The following is an 18524-nucleotide window of genomic DNA, read 5'->3' on the forward strand; positions in this document are numbered from 1 at the left end:
ACATGAAGTTGTCTTGAGACAAATTATCTTTTTTTAAATATTTTTAGATGTCTGGCCATAAAGAACACCTGGACGAATGGACAGACGCTCCAAAGGGAATGCAATCTTGAGGGGCGAACTGGGTCCAGGTGGAGGGATTGTTTGAGAGACGTGGACAGGGAGCTGCGTCTTGGGGTCTGGCATCCGGACAGAAGGCTCCTGGGTCTGCGATCAGCATGGGATGCCTTTCTAAGGGCTTGATATGGTGATGGAGGCTTCTTCATTGTTGGCCTCAGATGGGTGGCCCTCTGGCTTCCTAGATGCTCCTAGGTTGATGAGGGACTGACCAGAGTAGGGGAGCTGAATCAGAGAATGATGACCCCCAGGGGAGGAGCCGTTAGAGCAGAAGGGAAGTCAAGGGCGTTTGGAAGGAGACAGATTTGAGATTGAATCTAAGCTCTGTCTCTGCTAAATAGGGAGATTTGGGATAAAAAATTTTACCTCCTAGTTCCCCAGTTTTCTCATCTTCAAAATGGGGCTAAAATAGCACATACTGAAAAATTCATTTTAAGTGAAAATTATACTTGATTGTACATGTTAAAAATTTAAGTCAATACCTGGAACACGGTCAGTAATCAATACATGATAGCAATGATTGCAATCATTACAATTGGAATTATAAAAACAGCAATATAATAAGAATAGAAATTACAATAACAAAAAGCTAACAAGATCAGATCCCCATTGAGGACTTAGGGTATAACCCAAGAAAAGGCAGAAGCCCATTTAGATGGTGGCCAGGTGGTAAGGATGGGGCAAAAGCAGCCCTTTGGCTTCCCTGGGTGTCCAGGATCAGATTTCAAAGACACCAGTTATCTAATGCAGGAATACTTCTTAATATTATTGTTCATGGTAACTTTTATTGTTTATCGTAGTTTGTAGTAAAGAAGTCAATCCTGCCCAAGACATCTGGTCTTTGTCTTTGGCTTACTGGGAGGTGATCCAGTGTTCTGCTTGATAGGACATGGTTTTTGTTTTGCTTGGGACCTGGGGTCACACTGGGTGGTGAAACAATACGATTTAGGGTGGGGGATGGCCACACGTTGGGGTAAGGGTGAGCCATGCCAGAAAGGCCAACAATGTGATTTGGGGTGGGGGCTTTGGGACACGGGTGGAAGGGTGGAGACTGAGACTGAGATCAGCCACAAGGGCAATCCCTCATGTTGACATAGTGAAGTCCCCTGAGAACTCTGATCATGGAGGCTCAAGGAGCATCCTTGGGTGGCACTGTTCTGTGCATATTGTCACACATGGATGCCAGGAAGGTAACGTGTCCTTAACTCCATGGGGAGAAGACAACGGGACCTCCCCTTTTAGCACTTTTCCTGGACTCTACTCCATACATCTCTTCCTTTGGCTCATCTTTTCTGTATCCTTTCTCTGTGTAAGCTATAATTATGAGCATAACAATTTTCAGTGAGTTTTGTGAGGTTTTTTTAGTGAATTATCAAACTTTAGGGTATTTTTGGGAACCCATCAAACTTGCGGTTGGTGTCAGAAGTGAGGCAGTCTTGGGGACTGTGCCCTCTAACTTCAAGTTGTCCTAAACCGTCACAGATAGGAAGCTCACAGAAGGTATAAAGAACATTTAAATTCATCCGTAATCACACCGTTCAAAGAGAATCACAGTTTTATTTTGGTGAACCTCTTTATACATGTGAATATTTGCAAATCTTGTACGTACCGACGTGTAACATAATTTAAAAATGTGTATACCCTAAGCATTTTCCCACGTTATTAAATATTCCTCAAAACAGAACATTTAAGGACAACGTAATATCCCATGGATCTCCTGTAATTTAATCATTACCCAGTTGTTGTGTTTTTAAGTTATTTACAGTTTTCATTATTATAGTTAATTCTTGGATGAACATCCTTGAGTTAAACCTCCACATATGTGCATGATTATTTCTTTAGGATACATTCCTAAAAATGCAATCATTGAGCTTCCTATATTCTGCCAAACTCTCCTAGAAGGTGGGGCTGGCCCAGGGGGTGGGACTTTGGTGTCTACATCCAGACTGGAGCAGCACACACTCCCTGGAACAGTAGAACCTTGGAGGGCAAACAGAACTCAGACCTGAGCAAACTCAGTGACCCACAGGACTTGTTCATATCAAGTACAAGTCACATCGACTATGCACTTGACTTTGTCAAAAATTTTAGAAAGCCTTCAGATTCATAGGGTGGGCTCTCACAGCTCTTTGTAGGGGCAGTCTTGATAGAAAGTTCTTCCTTCTGAGCGGAGTCAGCCAGGTAGCCTTTTGCTTTGCCTAACATTTTGCTTTGGTATCTTCAGATGGTTTTGCTTTCAGAATCGCAAAGACTGAGCTCCCTTGAGGAAACTGAGGCAGTTACCTTCCATCCCTGTCTCTCGTTGATCTAAATGTAAGCAGAGTCATCATATACTCAGTGAAGCTAGTGACCATTAGCTTGTGTTCCATTTGCCACAGAGTTCAGAGGGCAGCCCAGGACTAATGCACAGTTCCTGAAATGAATACACCTTGAGAAGTATCCTCCATCCTTCCTTTGTCAAGTAAGCTGTTGGAACACCTGTGAAAGATTTCTGGATGTGGAGTTTGGAAAGTGAAAGGAATGAGCCTGGGCAACACTGGCACGTAGTGCCCCTGTCTAACTCTATGTCGCAGAAGTTTATGTTCCTGAAATGTCATTTCAGTTCTAGGTGAGAAGGTGAATGGAGAGGGGAAAGCAGAGGGCTATACCAGCTTCATGTCAGGCAGTTTTCAGCTGCCTTTTCTCTAGACCATTAGTTTATTGATGGTAGGTTGTCTTTCCAGCAAATCTCTTTTGATTGCAAGTGTAATGAAGGCGTATTTTAGTGTCCTTCTAGCTCTAGGGAGAACTCAAGCTGGTTCCTCTCATTCCCACTGAAGTGTCAATGCCAAGGCTGATTCATCTAGATTTTTAGAGCCATCATTCCATCTTGAGGGCTTATGACTACTCTGAGCCATCATAAAGGGGATGTGTCTACGTGGGGTAATTCAGATGGTGCTAAGCAAAGTCTTAGGGCACAGACAGGTTTCTCTTTGTCAAGGATGCTGGCTGCTGTCCTTCCCAGATGCCCAGGAGAAGAGCAATTAACATGATGGTGCACAGTGCTCACCTGAATGGTGGAAAGCAGGCATCAGCTTCAGCCTCCATCCACAAAGCTCCTCCAGGTCCAGGGACCCCAGCCTCTTTCCTTCATCGGCAACGCCAGGCTGTCATTCCCACTCTACTGGGGTGACCCTCGGCAGGGTGCTGGAGACCTCTCGAATCCTGTTCACTTTCCTGGTCCTCCCTTGGGAAGTGAGAAGAGGCTCCTGTATACCCTCCTGTCTGTAATTTTATCCTTAACTCTTGTATTCCATGGGACCTGGTCTCACTGGGTGCCCTGACAGGAGTCTAACCCTCATGTTTCTCTTTTGCTGCTTTTCCTGAGCCTGTGAGATTTTTTTGTGGCGGGAGAAAACCTCATGCTCACAGATCAATGAGCGTATTCTTCTATGCCTATTGTTCAGTGCAGGATTTTGGTCTTTTGAAACTCAAAGGATACGGGCTCTTGAAACTCAAAAACCTTTTTTGCTCAAGACTGTAGTCCTTGCCTTGAGTTTCAAAGGCCTGTTTTGAACCTCAAAGACCAAGCACTGACTCTCTCTCTCTTTGGATACCTGCTAGAAAAAACGCTACACCGGAGTCAGTGGGTGTAGAATGCTCTAGCTATTGAAGGGGTAGGAGGAAATACCTGGAACAAGAAAAAGAAATTACGTCAGCTTCTCTTTCACAATAACCCATCCCAAGTTTCTTCACACAAGAAGAGACTCAGAATTCAAATTCAGGTCAGTCCTCCTTCAGCCTATATGAACCTAAGTGTCTTCTGGAGTTTGTCCAAGGAGAGCAGTAAAATTAGAGTGATGAGTAACCATTGTTGATTATTTACCCCAAGAAGTAAGCTGAGCGTTTTAGATAGAACATCGTATTTTCACAGCAATCCTGTGAAATAGGTGTTATTGTTCTTGTTACCATTTTCCAGATGGGAAAACTGAGACTCCTAGGGATTAGGGACATGGTTAATTAGTGATGGAATTAGAAGAGAAACCCAATCCAGAGCCACATCTCTAAGCTGTGTGAAAAGAGGTGGAGGTGATGCGAGCTTGGTGAGTCAAGGAGTCAAAAGAAAGATTTATTGGACTCTCAAGAGCTAGCAGTAGTGCTCTTTTATTCACAGAATAGCATGGAGTAGTGGGGGACGGGACCCGTGGGCAGTGAGGAGCTGCTGGCATGGGGACGGGACCCGTGGGCAGCGAAGAGCTGCAGGCGTGGGGACAGGACCCATGGGCAGTAAAGAGCTGCAACGTGTTGAGGGTTAGAGCTAAATTTATAAGGCATAGGTATTTGAGTTATTTCTTTACAAGACAAAGGAAAGATCATGAAAAACGTTGTTAAAATGATGTCAGTGTAGGTGGGGTCTGGTTATTGGGTGGTCCTATAACTTTGGGTAAGAATCAGATTGGATTAAGTCAGGACGTCCTATGCTTCCCGGAGGATGATATAGATCAGTATGTAGGGCAGGATGCCTTGGGCTTCTCTCCCTGGGGCAGCCTTGATCCACATCGGAGGGAATGTAAGAAGGGTCAGTATGAAGAGGGTAAATGAAGAAGAGATAAATCGAAGGAGTCTCATCACTGGCCTATTGTACATTCATCTTCCTTTACCAGGAACACCCTTCCCTCAGATCCTGTGAGGTTGAATCCTTTCGTTATTCAAGTTTCGGATCACAATATTATAGACATCATCATCGACCACCCCAGCCAACCACCCACCGTGTGCACACCCAGGACCTCAGCCACATTTTGATGAATCCTGTTTTATTTTTTTAAATAGCATCGCTTCCTCTGGAATGGTCTTGTCATTTATTGATGTTCCTCTGTATTTACTATCTGTCTTCCCTTTCTAGAATCTCTGGAGCATAAGCTTTGAGGTGAGGCACTTGGTGGTTTCGGCCTCTTGTTTATCCTCAGTGTTTAGCACAGTGCCTGGCTTCTACAAGCTTGCTCCGTAAATCTATTTGAGTGAGTTTGATTGAGTGAGAAGGAGCACTCAGAAAGGTTAGAAAGAGAAAAGCCCCATCTTGCATATCTCTAAGCCACATTTCAGAATAAAAATGACAAGCTTAACCGCTCATTGCTTTTCAACCTTGACATCAAAGGCTGCTTAGGAAGGTCTGGCTGGTTTGCTTTGGGGCTGCCTCTTTAAGCGAGGATCAGAAAGCACCTTTAATGTTGAGCTTCATTTGTTTATCAAAGACAGAGGAGCCTTTGTCCTCCGTCGCAGCTGGTATGCAGCAAGATGGGAGCATCCTCTGCCTTGTACTTCAGAGGAGCCAAATGTAACTACAACGGTGGTTTTTCAACTCCGAAATAATCCGGGAATGTGCAAGTTCAGCTTAGACACCCTAAGAGGAGGAGAGCAGGGAAAGTTCAGATTATAACCCGCTTCTAAAGCCCTTTATGCAGATGGGAAGACCAGCTGGAGTGAGTTTCTGAAGTTCTGCTTCTTCAGAGAATTTAGGGGTTCACCAGCTTTTGGGCTGTGCCCACCAAAGATGTCATGGGTACCAGGAAAGAAGGCATCTGAAAGGTAGCCACTGCAGCCCCTTCTAGCTTTTTCCCCTGAACTTGACTCATTTGAGTATCACTTTTACAAAATTTTGTCATATCCAAGGACCACCTGTGGTTAATATATGTAATTATATATATAATATTATAATGTATATACACGTATCACACCTGTCACACAGGGATGTGTGTATGTTACTATACTTACTGTCCTTTGTTTATTTTGACTCTGCATTTAAATGAAAACTTTACATCATTAATATAAATGGAAAAGAAGGAGAAGTATCAGTGACCTTAGGTGGAAGGGAATTAGAAACATAATGCAATGAGAACAAGACAATATTATTAATTCTCTGCCTTTTAAAAATGAGAGATTAGCAAATGTTAGGTGTTAGAGACATCTGAATAACCAAAATTAGACTTTCTCTTTTTTATCAGAAAGAATGAAGGAAAGTTGAAAAGAGTATCTTTCCTCCTGTGTCTGTTGATCTCATCACTGCTGTTTACCTGAAGACATCTGGCAGAACGCCTAAAACGGTGGCCGTGTTTTGTCGGCAGCTTCAAGAACCACTTCACTCTCCAAATCTGGAATCCCATCTGTAATTTCTGGCCAAGTGATCACCAGGCCTGTCTCCATCATTTGCTCTGAAGGAAGCTCAGTCTTCTGACACAATCCACGCCAAGTTCTCTCTCTTTCGAGTGAGAAAGTCCTGGAACCAGGAGTTTGAGTGGGGTGAGAAGGAAGCGAGTCCTTCGCAGCCTGTGAGAAGACAAGATATTTCAGGCATATGGAACAGCATTTAAAAAGGCAGAAGGAGACAGCACGGCCTATTTTAGGGGAACTGCAAGCAGTTAATTCAGTGTGGCTGGATCCACATAAAATGCCAAAGGGAAGGCAGAGAGGGGTGAAAGAAGAGGTGGGAAAGAGGGAGGCGGGGTGCGGGTGCAGACCCTGGGGAGCCAGCAGGCCATGCTCCTGACTGTGGACTGCAGTTTTGACGCCAGCCAGGTACTTGCTGCCGTCCTTTGCACTGGTATTTATAGGTAAATTGTATTTGGGTGGCAACAGCATTCCCTTCTGGAAGAAATCTACTTTTGCTGCATGAATATATTGATAAGATTTGGGGGTGGGTGGGAGGGATGTGAGGGCTTCTAGGATTTTGTTTACCTTTCTGGGATATGCAGGCTGAGGGCAGAGATGTATTTCTAAGGATCATGAAAGGGGATTTGTAAAAGGCTGGGCAGCCTAAGAGATAAAGGCTGTTAGGGGAGGAATTTCCATTAGGGGAATAACGGAGTGTCTGATGGGAAACTTGAAGAAATTTCTGCTCTCAAGGCAGAAGCAGACACGGAGACACTGATTGAGCATATGTAGTTTATTTAGGAGGTACAGGGACACACCAGGGAGTGAGGGGGCCATACAGGGAAGGAAGGCAGCTGATTAGTGGGCCAGTAGTAAGCCGGCTATCACAGTGGCTGCCTCAAACTTAATCCCGTGGGGTAAACTGAAACTCTGGGAAATGGGGTAAAAAACTGCCTCAGAATCATCGTGCCAAAGGGCAGGTCAGTGGTGAGAGGCCGTCCCCAGGGAGATGTTAATTCCCAGGTGCTGCTGACGTGTCCTGGGTACAGGCAGAGTCGGATTCTGAAATGGGGGCAGCGTTTCCAGGAAGACGAGGCTCTGAGTGTTGAAGTCAGAACAGCACGTGGAAGCGGTCGGAGCGGCTATGTGGAGAGTCACCGGCACCTGCTTGTCTGGTTTGGCGTGTTGTACCTGCTTTCCCAGGACTCACGTGAAATCTCCCATAATCTGCCCATATGTTGTTCATGCATTGGAAAGATGAATCTGATGGGAAGATGTGACTCATTGCTGAGTGTTGCCTTAAGTGAGGCTCCACAGAGACCTGGCACTTTCCAAGCAGGCCGGCCTCATCTGCTGATACAGCTACGTTGGAGTCATCAGATCCTTCTTAGTTGCAGTGATAAGAATGCAACTCTGACTTAAAAACCAAGTAAAATGAAACTTATTGGATCTTAGAACTGAAAAGTCCAGGGGATGGTCTTCAGGTACAGCTTGATTCTAAGAGCTCAAATGATCTAATCAGACTTTGGATTCTCTCTCTTTCCATCTCTTATGTCTATCTTTCTCTGGACTGATTCCATTTTCTCCTTATTATGATAAGATGGTTTTCAGGAGCTTTAGGCTTGCGTCCTGTTTTTCCATCCACCCTAGTAGAAAGATGACTTCTTCTTCTCTTTTTTTTTTTTTTTTGGTGAGGAGGATTCACCCTGTGCTAACATCTCTGTGAATCTTCCTCCATTTTGTATGTGGGACGCCTCCACAACATGGCTTGATGAGTGATGTATAGGTCCAAGCCTGGGATCTGAAACTTTGAACCCCAGGCCACCAAAACAGAGCATGCAAACTTAACCACTACGCCACCAGGCTGGCCCCTAGAAAGATGACTTCTTTTAACAAACAATTACAATGAATTTCAAGACTGAGTCTCGTTGGCTATGATTGGCCTTCCTTGGGTCACGTAGACACCCCTGAAACTCTTGCTGGGGCTAGAGTGGCTGCCCAGCACTGATTGGGCAGGGTGAGTTCACATACCTACCTACCCTTAGAGCCAGAGGGGTGCTTAATTCAACCCAAATCTCACAGACTGAGAAGTAGAAAAGGAGCTGTTTCCTGGGATAACATGAGTACCATTGATAGAAAATGAAGAGTGCGTGGATGCTAGGCAAGCAAGAGCAAGAGATATCCACTACAACCAAGAAAAACCGACAAGATGCTCACAGACCTGGGAGCTCAGGCCTATTTTAAGGACCTAGTACAAAACCAGCATCTGAGGTTACCATGACCCCAAATACCCAATCTTGATAACCAGCCCCCTTCCTGAGCCAGACCTACAGCTTCCTTTCAAAGCTGCTGACTCCAGCTGACGGATGAGGGTCCCAGGGTTTCCAAGGCACTGGATTTCCATTGACTGCTGTAACCTTGAGCTACAGACTTTATTGGCAGTATTTAACACAAATCTGTTTTCCATCCTTGTCAGATCCCGCTTCAGTATGCGCCACAGGAGGAGAAGTCAAACGCTAAATTGATTTCTTTAATGGGGAGTGCTTTGCAGCTGATAGCAACCCTTCTGGAGATGCATTAGTCAAGTTACAATGGAATCTTTTCTCGCTGGCTTTTATGGACTCTCCTCTTTGCCAGGAGTATAGGACTGTGATATCATCATTTGCCTGTTTTTTCTTTTAACTGGAGACTAAGAAGGTCAGGGCTCCCACCTCCCGCCTCTAGGTCAGAAGCTGAGTCTTTCTAGGGAAGATTTAACTGTAGGAGTTAGTATCTTGAGATTGCCAAGAATGATTAGTGTCAAGGTGTTTCTTAGCAACTTGAGCGCAATAAGGGGCTGGAATCGTGTGAATGAACACTTACTTGGGAATCTGGGAGTTGGCCTTCCTGCCTGTTTGTGGGATTTTATGGACTGTTTATACTGTAGTTTGAGATAATTTGGTGATTTTTCTAGAATATAGTGAGCTCTTGCTTACTTCTGTTCGGTAAGGATTCGTTCCATTTCTGTGTATAATAACAATAATAATGGTGATTGGGGGCATACCCTTGTTCTGTGCTGGGCTCTCTCCATTGTCTCACTCAGTCTTCACAACAGTTCCATGAAGTGGGTCCTGTTCTGCCTGCTATGCTGATGAGAGCCTGGAGGCAACAAAGTTACACAGCTTGCCCCAGGTCGTACAACTCATGTAATTAGGAATTCTCAGGGCCTGTATTTATACCTTTGTTTGAACTCCAAAGATTGTTCTTTTAGCCACCCCTGTATATTTCCATCCATGAGAAGGCATTGTACACTCATCAAAGACGGATTTGGTGCCATCTCCTAGGATAAGGACCCAAATTTAGAGCATCACATTCTGGAGTGTGACACAAAGAGAAATAAAAACTGGAGGGATGTGGCCAATACAGATCTTCTTAGCCACACCCACGATACCAACTCATGAGGAAGGACCATCTTTACTTCCTAGTTGTGTTGATCATAGAAGGTGTATTTTCAAGGTAGAGGCTGTTATCCTGTTAAGATATCAGGTAGATTTTCTGCAGGAGAAAAACCCAATGGTTTTTGCGTCTTGGAATCCATCATGTATCTTGTCTTCAACCTTCCGAGATCTGACCTCTCAGGGGACACCGAGGCAGCTTAACACAACTGCATGACCAAAAATGACTTACTGTCTCTGAGCCTCAGGTTTTCCATCTGTATAATGGAATCGATGATGTTATTAATTACACAGGATAACTTGTGAGGGTTGAATTCAGTATTATACATTAGGGCTTCAAGAGATGTCAGTTGCTACTATTTTGTTTTATGTTGCTGGGCTTCAATTTTTACATCTCTCCAATGAAGAAGCTGGATCAGCTCCATTTCTGAACCATGACTGTCACCTGAAAACGGATGGGGCTGGCTAGGGCAGAATGAGGCAGGAAACTGAGATCTGTGGACAAACTTGAGGGGTCAGAAACAGCTTCAGAAGCGAGAGCAAGTTCGGTCTAGCTGGTGACACTTGGTGTCACGAGGATCTGGCTACAGACAAGAAGTGGTAATTGAAGGTGGCTGTTGGCGTTCAGCACGTCCAACAAGGGATGACGGGCGACATATCAGGCTAGCAGAATATGATGAACCTGTCACTGGGTGTTAGGGACTGAACCAGATACCATTCAGAGACAGAGCTCTATAGACTGGATATAGACAAGGTTGTAGACAGGGGATGATGTTCCAGTTACTATTTCTGTGTAACAAACCACTGCCTAACCTAGTGGCATCAACTGACCATTTTATTAGGCTCATGCATTCTCTGGGTAAGGAATTTGGGAGGGCTTGTCTCTACTCCCTGATGTCTGGGGCCTTGTTTGGAAAGACGTAAAGCCTGGGAGTGACTCAGTGACTTGAAGCAGGAAACATCTGGAGGCATCTGCACTCACTTAGCTAGTGGTGATGCTGGTTACAGCTGGGACCTCGGCTGGGGTGTCAGGCAGAACACTTCCTATATGTGATCTCTCCATCTGGGCTAGTTTGGGCTTCCAAACTAGCATGGCACTAGGTCTTGAGACTGAGTGTCCCATCAGAGCAAGGCAGAGGTACATAGCATTTTTACTATTAAGCCTCAAAGTCACATAGTGTCACATACTCTAGGTTCAAGAGGAGGGAACACATACTTCGCTCCTCAGTGAGAGGGAGGGCGGAGTGACATTGTAAGAAAAGCCTGTGGGATGGAGATTTTGCTGCATCCATCTTTGCGAAATCGAATCTACCACAGGTGTTTATAGTCTAAGTTGTTATTGTGTGAATGTTAATAGCACAGACTGGAGCCAGACTGCCTGGCCTCATGTCCTGACTCCACCACTTACTAGCCGTGTGATGTTGGGCAGGTCGTTTAAACCCTTCGTGCCTCAGCTTCCTCATCTATGAAATGGGACTACTAACAGGACCTATCTTTTTGGATCGTTGTAAAGATTAAATGAACTAAGAACATGGAAAGTACTCAGAACAGAGCCTGGCACATGATAAACTAAAGGCAGGTGTTTCCTATCATTATCATCACTAAGAAGGTTTCTGAGGCAGAGACTCAGGCTTCGGGAACTAGCCAGGAACAATTCAGAGGCCCAAACGAAGGAGCAAGATATAGGTCAGCCTATTAGAAAACAAGGACTGATGCTGATGTAGAATGTGAGACAAGAACTGATTAATTGCTTCTCTTTTGGATCCGAACTGATCCCAGAGGTGGGGCCTCTGTTTTAAAGGCAGACAGGAGCTGGGGGCCAGTGGCCCCTGCAGGGGCGAGGTGGGCTCCAGGCACAGGAAAAACACCAGGCCTGATTCTGTCACATCTATTAACCGTCTGACCCCACCACACTTCCTTTCACCTTTCTCCACATAAGCCCCTCCATGTCTCATCGTGCCTCATCTTACTTGCTGAGTGACAGGCCTGGAACTAAGCCGTGTTACATCATCAGTGAGTGACAGAGGAAGGAGGCCTAAGCCATCATGACAAAGGATTGTCCAGATCTGTTTGGGGAATATTCCAGTTGAAACAGAGGAGGAGAGCAATCACATGGGTGGGCTCCACCACAGGCTTTATGAAGCCCCTTGGTATAAGTCAGAGTTTTTTCGTGGCAGATGACAGAAACCCAGTTCCAACCAGCTTAAGCTAAAAAGGGAATTTATTTGCTGCTTAACCGAAAAGTCCGGGAGGAGACAGTCTCACTTGGGTCTATATGCTCCAATGATGTTGTCAGGAATCCTGTCTTTCAGAACCACTTTCCTTTCTTATTTACTTTTAAATTTTTGGCCCTATTCTCAGGATAAATCCATTCATTCATTAATTCATTCATCAAATAGCTATTATGGGTTTATTATGCACTAGGCATGTTTTAGTGAATAAGACAGCAAGTCCTTGATCTCCTGGAAATTATTTCCCGAGGAGGAAGATAGAATAAACAAGCAGACAGATGAAAATGTATGTATCATATGATACATTTACATACATACAGCTACTAGTGTAATGGAGACAATAAAACTGGGTACGGGAATACAGAGTGACAGTAGAGGGAATAGTCACAGCAAATCTCTCTGAGCTGGTGACGTGGGAAAAGGGACGCCTGTAGTGAAAGGGAGCCTGCTGTGGAGGGAAGAGTATTCCAGCAGAGGGAACAGCCCTGCAAAGACTTTGAGGCAAAGATCGTCTTGCTGTCTTTGAATAACTAGAAGGAGAACAATATGGCTGGGCCTTAGGGACCAAAGAGGAAAGTCATGTGAGAACAAGTGGGAGAGGCAGATGGTACAGGGATTCTGGCCATGGTAAGGAGTTTAGATCTTATTTTAAGTGTAATGAGAAGCCATGGGTGACTTTTAAGTGAGGGATCAATATGATCTTATTTGCCTATTTAAAAGATCACTCTTTCAGTTTTGTGGGGAATGTGTTGGCAAAGGAGGAATCAATTCTTGGTTCAAGGCTGACATCCTTCCGGATTAACAACCCCTCCAGACAAAGTCCCAGGGAGAGATCTCATTGGTCAGCCTTGAGTCACATGCAAATTCATGGACCAGCCACTGTGGCCATAGTGATGGGATATTTTGAATGGCCCAGTTGAGGTCCCATATCCACTTCTAGATGTCGGAATGGGGCTAGCCCCACCCCATCCACTGAGAAGGAAAGAGTGATTCCTTAATTGAGAACTGTGGGTACACTTAACAAATGAGGTGATGGATGTTGGACAGGCAAAAGGGATAGAAGTCCTCTGTGCTCCTCAGTGACATTCCCAAAGTGAGGACATCCATCTCTGCTTGAGCACATTCAGTGATATCCAGGGGCTTCCTTCCTCCTTGCCTCTCCTCTCCGTCACTCACCAGAGCAGCCACTAGAGAATGGCTAGAATGGAAAGGCATTTCTTCCTGGTTTTAAACTAGGGCCATTTCCACTATGTGGTCCTTCTTCTACTTTCTGAAGCCTGTCAGGTGAGCCTAAATACTGTTCCATACAGCCCTTTGGAAGAGAGTAGCAACATCTCCCTCAAGTATTTATTTGTCTACCCTGAATAACCTCGGTGGATTCCTTTCTCTCCCCAGGTCACAGCCCCTTTGTCATTCTAGTTGCTTTCCTTAGAGTCCTTAGGACTTCATCAGATTTTCAAATGCTCTATTCTGTTAATGGGGCGGGGAGGAGTGACTCCTGGTTTAACAGGAGCAATTTCTTATTTTAGGCCTAACCTAGGCTGAACTAAAAAAGTATGGTGTGCAAATGAAGTTGTTCCCAGCTTAGACAAAGAAGTCACTAGTCCATCGATCATTGATGTTGGGGGCAGATAAGGGGAGCAAAAAGCAGCTTGGAAAGCAGAATGGGAACTTACCAGGAGGGGGGATGTTCCTGGGGACCTTTGGGTTTTCTGTAGTTTGTAGCCCTCTTTTTTATTTACAGGAGGAAAGTTGGTAGGAGTATTCCTCCCATACCATCCGTATTTACCTTCAGTATGGAATTCATCATGTTTTATAGTCATGCATTTATTCAGCAAGCATATATTGAGCACCTACTGCATACCAGGTACTGGGCAATAGGGATGTAGAGAGGAGCAAACAAATCTTCTGGACTCAGTCTGTTGTGTGGACAGATCAGAAAATCACTAATGGTAATGAAGTGGGATCAGGGCTATATCAAGAATATATGCTAGTGAGGATCCTTCTAGGAAGTGCCTGACACTGGGGCTGAGGGTGGAGGATGGATGGGTGAGGCGGGGTGTGTGTGTGTGTTCTGGGCAGTGGGAACAGTATACAAAGAAGGGCACCAGGGCTTCAGAGAATAGGGTGATGTGAGTTAAAAAAAAAGATGGGGTGGGGGGGAGGATAAATGGGATACAGCCGGATATTAAGCTTGATCACTAGACAAGGTAGGTCTGGGCATGGCATATGGGGGCGTTGGGAGTGATTGAGAGTGTCAGTCATGGGCAGTGACAAGATCAGAGTTGTGTTTTACAAAGGTCACTTTGATAAATTTGTAGGGGGTGGACAGAGACCGAGGTGGTCAGAGGCGATGACAGGAGCTTGATGAGTGGGCAGTAGACCAGGGCAGCATGAAAACCAGAGCAGAGATAGCGGCTGTCTTAGTCAGTTCAGGCTGCTATGACAGAATGCCATAGACTGGGGGCTTAAACAATAGAAATTTATTTCTCATCGTTCTGGAGGCTGAGAAGTCCAAGATCCACGTCCCAGCGAATTTGTTGTCTGGTGAGAACTCTCTGCCTGGTTTGCAGATGGTTCTTTCTTGCTGTGTCTGCACATGGCAGAGAGAGAGAGATCATCTCTCTCGTGTCCCTTGTAAGGGCACTAATCCCATTCATGAGGGCCCTACCCTCAGGACCTCATCACCAACGAGAGGCCCCCCCCACCTCCAAATACCATCACATTGAGGGTTAACTTCACTATATGAATCTGGGGAGGACGCAAGGATTATTCAGTCCATAGCAGTGGCCAAAGGGACAGAGGGACAAGGAGGGAAGGAGATGGAGTTGGGGTAATATCGGCAGCCCTGGTGAATACCTTGTTCGAGGAACCGAGAGGTGGCAGGCCAGGCTCTGCACCCACATCCTTCTGGACCCCGCCTCTGACCAACAGAATCTCAGTCTCTTCTCAGAGATTCTCCTGGGAGTGAAACCAGTGTGAATAGAGAATCCTTATGGGAATTACAGGCAGATTGCCATCATTCTGCTTCTGTCTCCTCACCTTTAAAATGGGGAGAGTAGCGGTAACCCAGCTTTTGGATGTGAGGATTAAATGAGATAGTTGGTGCAAAGCAGTGAGCACAGGATCTGGCACAAAGGGAGGCCTTCAATAAATTATTCTTATTATAGTAGTTTTGATTTTCCTCTAGTCGGAATAGAATTTAGTTGAAGTTAGTGACTGTGTCACGGCTGTGTCTCAGGCTGGTGTCTGCCGCCCTGAGCTAAGCCGTAAAAACCCCTAGAATACCTTTTCAAAAGCCTGTCAACCTCTTGAGGCTCCTACACTTCTTTATTTTATTTTATTTTATTTTATTTTATTGTAGTAACAGTGGATTCTAACGTCATATAGCTTTCAGATGTACGTTGTAATATATTTCGAATTCTGTGTAGATTACATCGTGTTCACCACCCAAAAACTAATTATAGTCCGTCACCTCGCATGTGAGCCTCATCACCCCTTTTGCTCTCTCCCCTCCCCCCTCCCCCTATGGTAACCACCAATCCAATCTCCGTGGCTCTGTGTGTGTTTGTGATTGTTTTTATCGTCTGCTCATGAGTGAGATCACACGGTGTTTGACTTTCTCCCTCTGATTTATTTCACTTCACATGATACCCTCAGGGGCCATCCAGGTTGTCACAAATGGCCGGGTCTCATCATTTCTTATGGCCGAGTAGTATTCCATTGTGTATACATACCACATCTTCTTTATCCATTCCTCCCTTGACGGGCACCTAGGTTGCTTCCAAGTTTTGGCTGTTGTGAATAATGCTGCAGTGAACCTAGGGGTGCACGTGTCTTTCTGCATTTGTGTCTTCGACTTCTTTGGATGAATAACCAGCAGTGGGATAGCGGGATCATAACGGTAGATCTATTCTTAGTTTTCTGAGGATACTCCCTACTGCTTTCCATAGTGGCTGCACCAGTCTGCGCTCCCACCAGCAGTGGAGGAGAGTTCCCATCTCTCCACATCCTCTCTCCGACACTTGTCTCTTGTCTTGTTACTTAGAGCCGTTCTGCCCAGAGTAAGGTGACATCTCATTGTAGTTTTTCTTTGCATTTCTCTGATAGCTAATGATGTTGAGCACCTCTCCATATGCCTGTTGGCCATCCGGATATCTTCTTTGGAGAAGTCACTGCTCAGATCTTTTGCCCGTTTTTTTAATTGGGTTGTTGATTTTTATTGTTGTTGAGGTGTATGAGTTCTTTCTGTATTTTGGGTATTAACCCCTTATCCGATATACGGTTTGCAAGGATCTTCTCCCAGGTGTCAGGTTGCGTTTTGGTTTTGTGGATGGTTTCCTTTGCCGTGCAGAAGATTTTTTGACTTTGATGTAGTCCCATTTGTTCATTTTGTATTTTGCTTCCACTGCCCAGTCAGACGTGGTACTTGAACATAGGCTGCTAAGAGTGATGTCAGAGGGCTGACTGCCTATGTTTTCTTGTAGACGTTGCATGGTTTCGAGTCTGACTTTCAAGTAAAGCCCGAGGGAGGAGGCTGCAGTTCCCCGAGAGCGAGCTTGGCAGGGACCCCGCGTCCCTGTCAGCGCACCTTCCCGCTCCACAAAGGTCCAAAGCGTGTGGGCGGGGCCCGAGGAGTTCTCCCAGGAGGGTGTCCCTGTCCCTGTCCGCAGTCCACCGCTGGAGTGGGCGGGGCAGCGGGGGGGGGGGGGGGGAGCGTCTGGGCGGCTGCTGGGCCACCCTCGTGGGAGGCGTGGGAGGCGTCGGCGAGCCGCGCCTGCCTGCCCAGAGCCGAGCCCGGCGGAGTCCGGCCACGCTCTGCTGCTCTCTCCCGGGATGGGCTCGTCCGTTCCGCCGGCGTCCGTGGACGCCGCTCCGTGTCCCCGCTGAGCACAGCAGCCCGGGCCCTCCACAGTCATGGCCGCTGGCCTGAGGTGGCCCTCCTTCAGCTCCCGCTCTTCCTGCTCGCCGGACACGGACGACCAGGGCGCCTGTGAAGATGATGCCATCTGGGAGAGGTACCTGGGGGCGTGGGCCTGGGGGCTGGTGGGAGGCGAGTCTGTCCCTGAGGAATAGGCTTGTGCGCCGAGAGGTGCCCGTCAGGTCGCGGGACAACTGTGCGGCGCGTGGAGCGAGGGGGTCTCTTCGTGCACTTCACGCGTTCGTGGAACGGGCGGTGTGTGCCAGGCACCTGCCCAGGGGCCACCCTGGGGATGCGGTGCCCGGGAGTCGGGCGCTGAAGCGGCCCCCGTGGTCTTGGCTCCTTGGAAGGACAGACGCGAAGTCGATAACGACACTGGTCTCCATGCGTTCTGAGGCGTGCAGGTCTCCCTGTTTTAGAGGCTACGTTCCGTTGGGGTTTTCCTGAAGCCTGTTGTGCCCCCGAAGCTCAGGCCGGTTCAGGGGAAGTGGCCTGTCGAGGGCCACGTGATATTTGTGTGCAGAGCCAGTGCTTTCCAAAGCCCTTGACTGTGCGGAAGTCCACCTGTTAGGGCTGCAGTGGGGGCTGTCCGGGGAGCGTTGTGAGCACAGGTATGTGTCCCACACTTGAAAGTATGGCAAAGAAAGCGTGAGGCTCGAGGGTGCTGCGTCCGTTCCCTCCTTCCACATAGTCTGGAGAAGTGACTTTGGGACAAGTCCTTCCTTTCCTCTGGTTGGTGCGTGTTCAGTGGTCTGGACACTTGAGGAGCAAGACTGACAGGGTGTTTGACGTACTGGGCCTCACGGCCTAGTTGGAAAGGACAGATAGGCAGCAACTAATTACCTAGGAGATATGTGAAAGCAATTTTGTGTTGAGTGCTGAGAAATACGGCATTTACTGATAGACTTTGTGACTTAGGCAGTGATGTTTAAGCTGAGAGCAGATGCCTACAAGAAAAGGAGGACTTGTGCGGGAGAGTGTTGGGACAGGGCAAGGGAGGAGTATGGCCTGTCAGAGGAGCTGAAAGAATGCCCTGGAGACTGGGGCCGCGTAGGGACTGTAGGCTGGGGAAAACAAAACTTTTCGATTAAGGCTGACGCTTTCTATAGGTTTTTGGAGACTAAGTGTCGTGATTCGGAACGTGGACTCTGGAGCCAGACTCATGTCAAATGGGTCCTAGCCATGCCACCTACGGGCTTTGTGAACTTGGGCAAGTTACTGTACCATTCTGTGTGTCAGTTTCCTGATCTGTAAAACGGGGATGATTATCATACACACTCCATAGGTTAGTGTAAAGGTGAAAGGATATTTCCTATCCGCAAAGTACTTAGAGCACTGTCTGGCCTTTGGTAGGCGTTAGTAGTGGTTGATGAAATAAATGGATAAATGCATGCGTAAGTATTAAAGGCTTGGAGGCTGTCCCTGGTGAAGTGTGTGAACTTGAATGGATGACACCCAACTTTGTTTCCTTTCCAGCTTGCAGTTGCTACTGAGCGCATCTGTAGCACTGTGGAATTAGAAATAATCTCCCTCGACTTGGCTGCTCTTTGTAAAAGAATCTAATGCTGTCAAAATTGTCCCAGGGAAATAAAAGCCTTTTCAGTAGCATTTTAGGGTTAGGCTTATTTAATATGTCTTGTTTATATTGGTTTGTTTAGTATTTGTTGGTAACATGTTTTTGGCAAAGCTGCTCGGTTA

The 18524-nt window shown here is 46.4% G+C and overlaps 1 long non-coding RNA gene and 1 pseudogene across 2 annotated transcripts; one reads left to right on the top strand and one right to left on the bottom strand.

Moving 5' to 3' along the window:
- The window catches only part of LOC138922136 (heparan sulfate glucosamine 3-O-sulfotransferase 4-like), a 145746-nt pseudogene that overhangs the window by 93801 nt on the left and 33421 nt on the right, over positions 1-18524 (top strand).
- LOC138922108 (uncharacterized) lies at positions 1652-14964 on the bottom strand. 2 transcript variants are annotated; one of them, XR_011435188.1, is made up of 4 exons: positions 14765-14964; positions 6165-6417; positions 3164-3784; positions 1652-2592 (listed from the first exon to the last, which is right to left on the bottom strand). It is a non-coding gene; the product is annotated as an uncharacterized lncRNA (long non-coding RNA). The 2 variants fall into 2 exon arrangements; XR_011435187.1 differs by having other exon boundaries at positions 1652-2421; positions 14765-14950.

This window comes from Equus caballus, unplaced genomic scaffold, assembly GCF_041296265.1.
Source record: "Equus caballus isolate H_3958 breed thoroughbred unplaced genomic scaffold, TB-T2T haplotype2-0000451, whole genome shotgun sequence".
Lineage (NCBI taxonomy): Eukaryota > Metazoa > Chordata > Mammalia > Perissodactyla > Equidae > Equus > Equus caballus.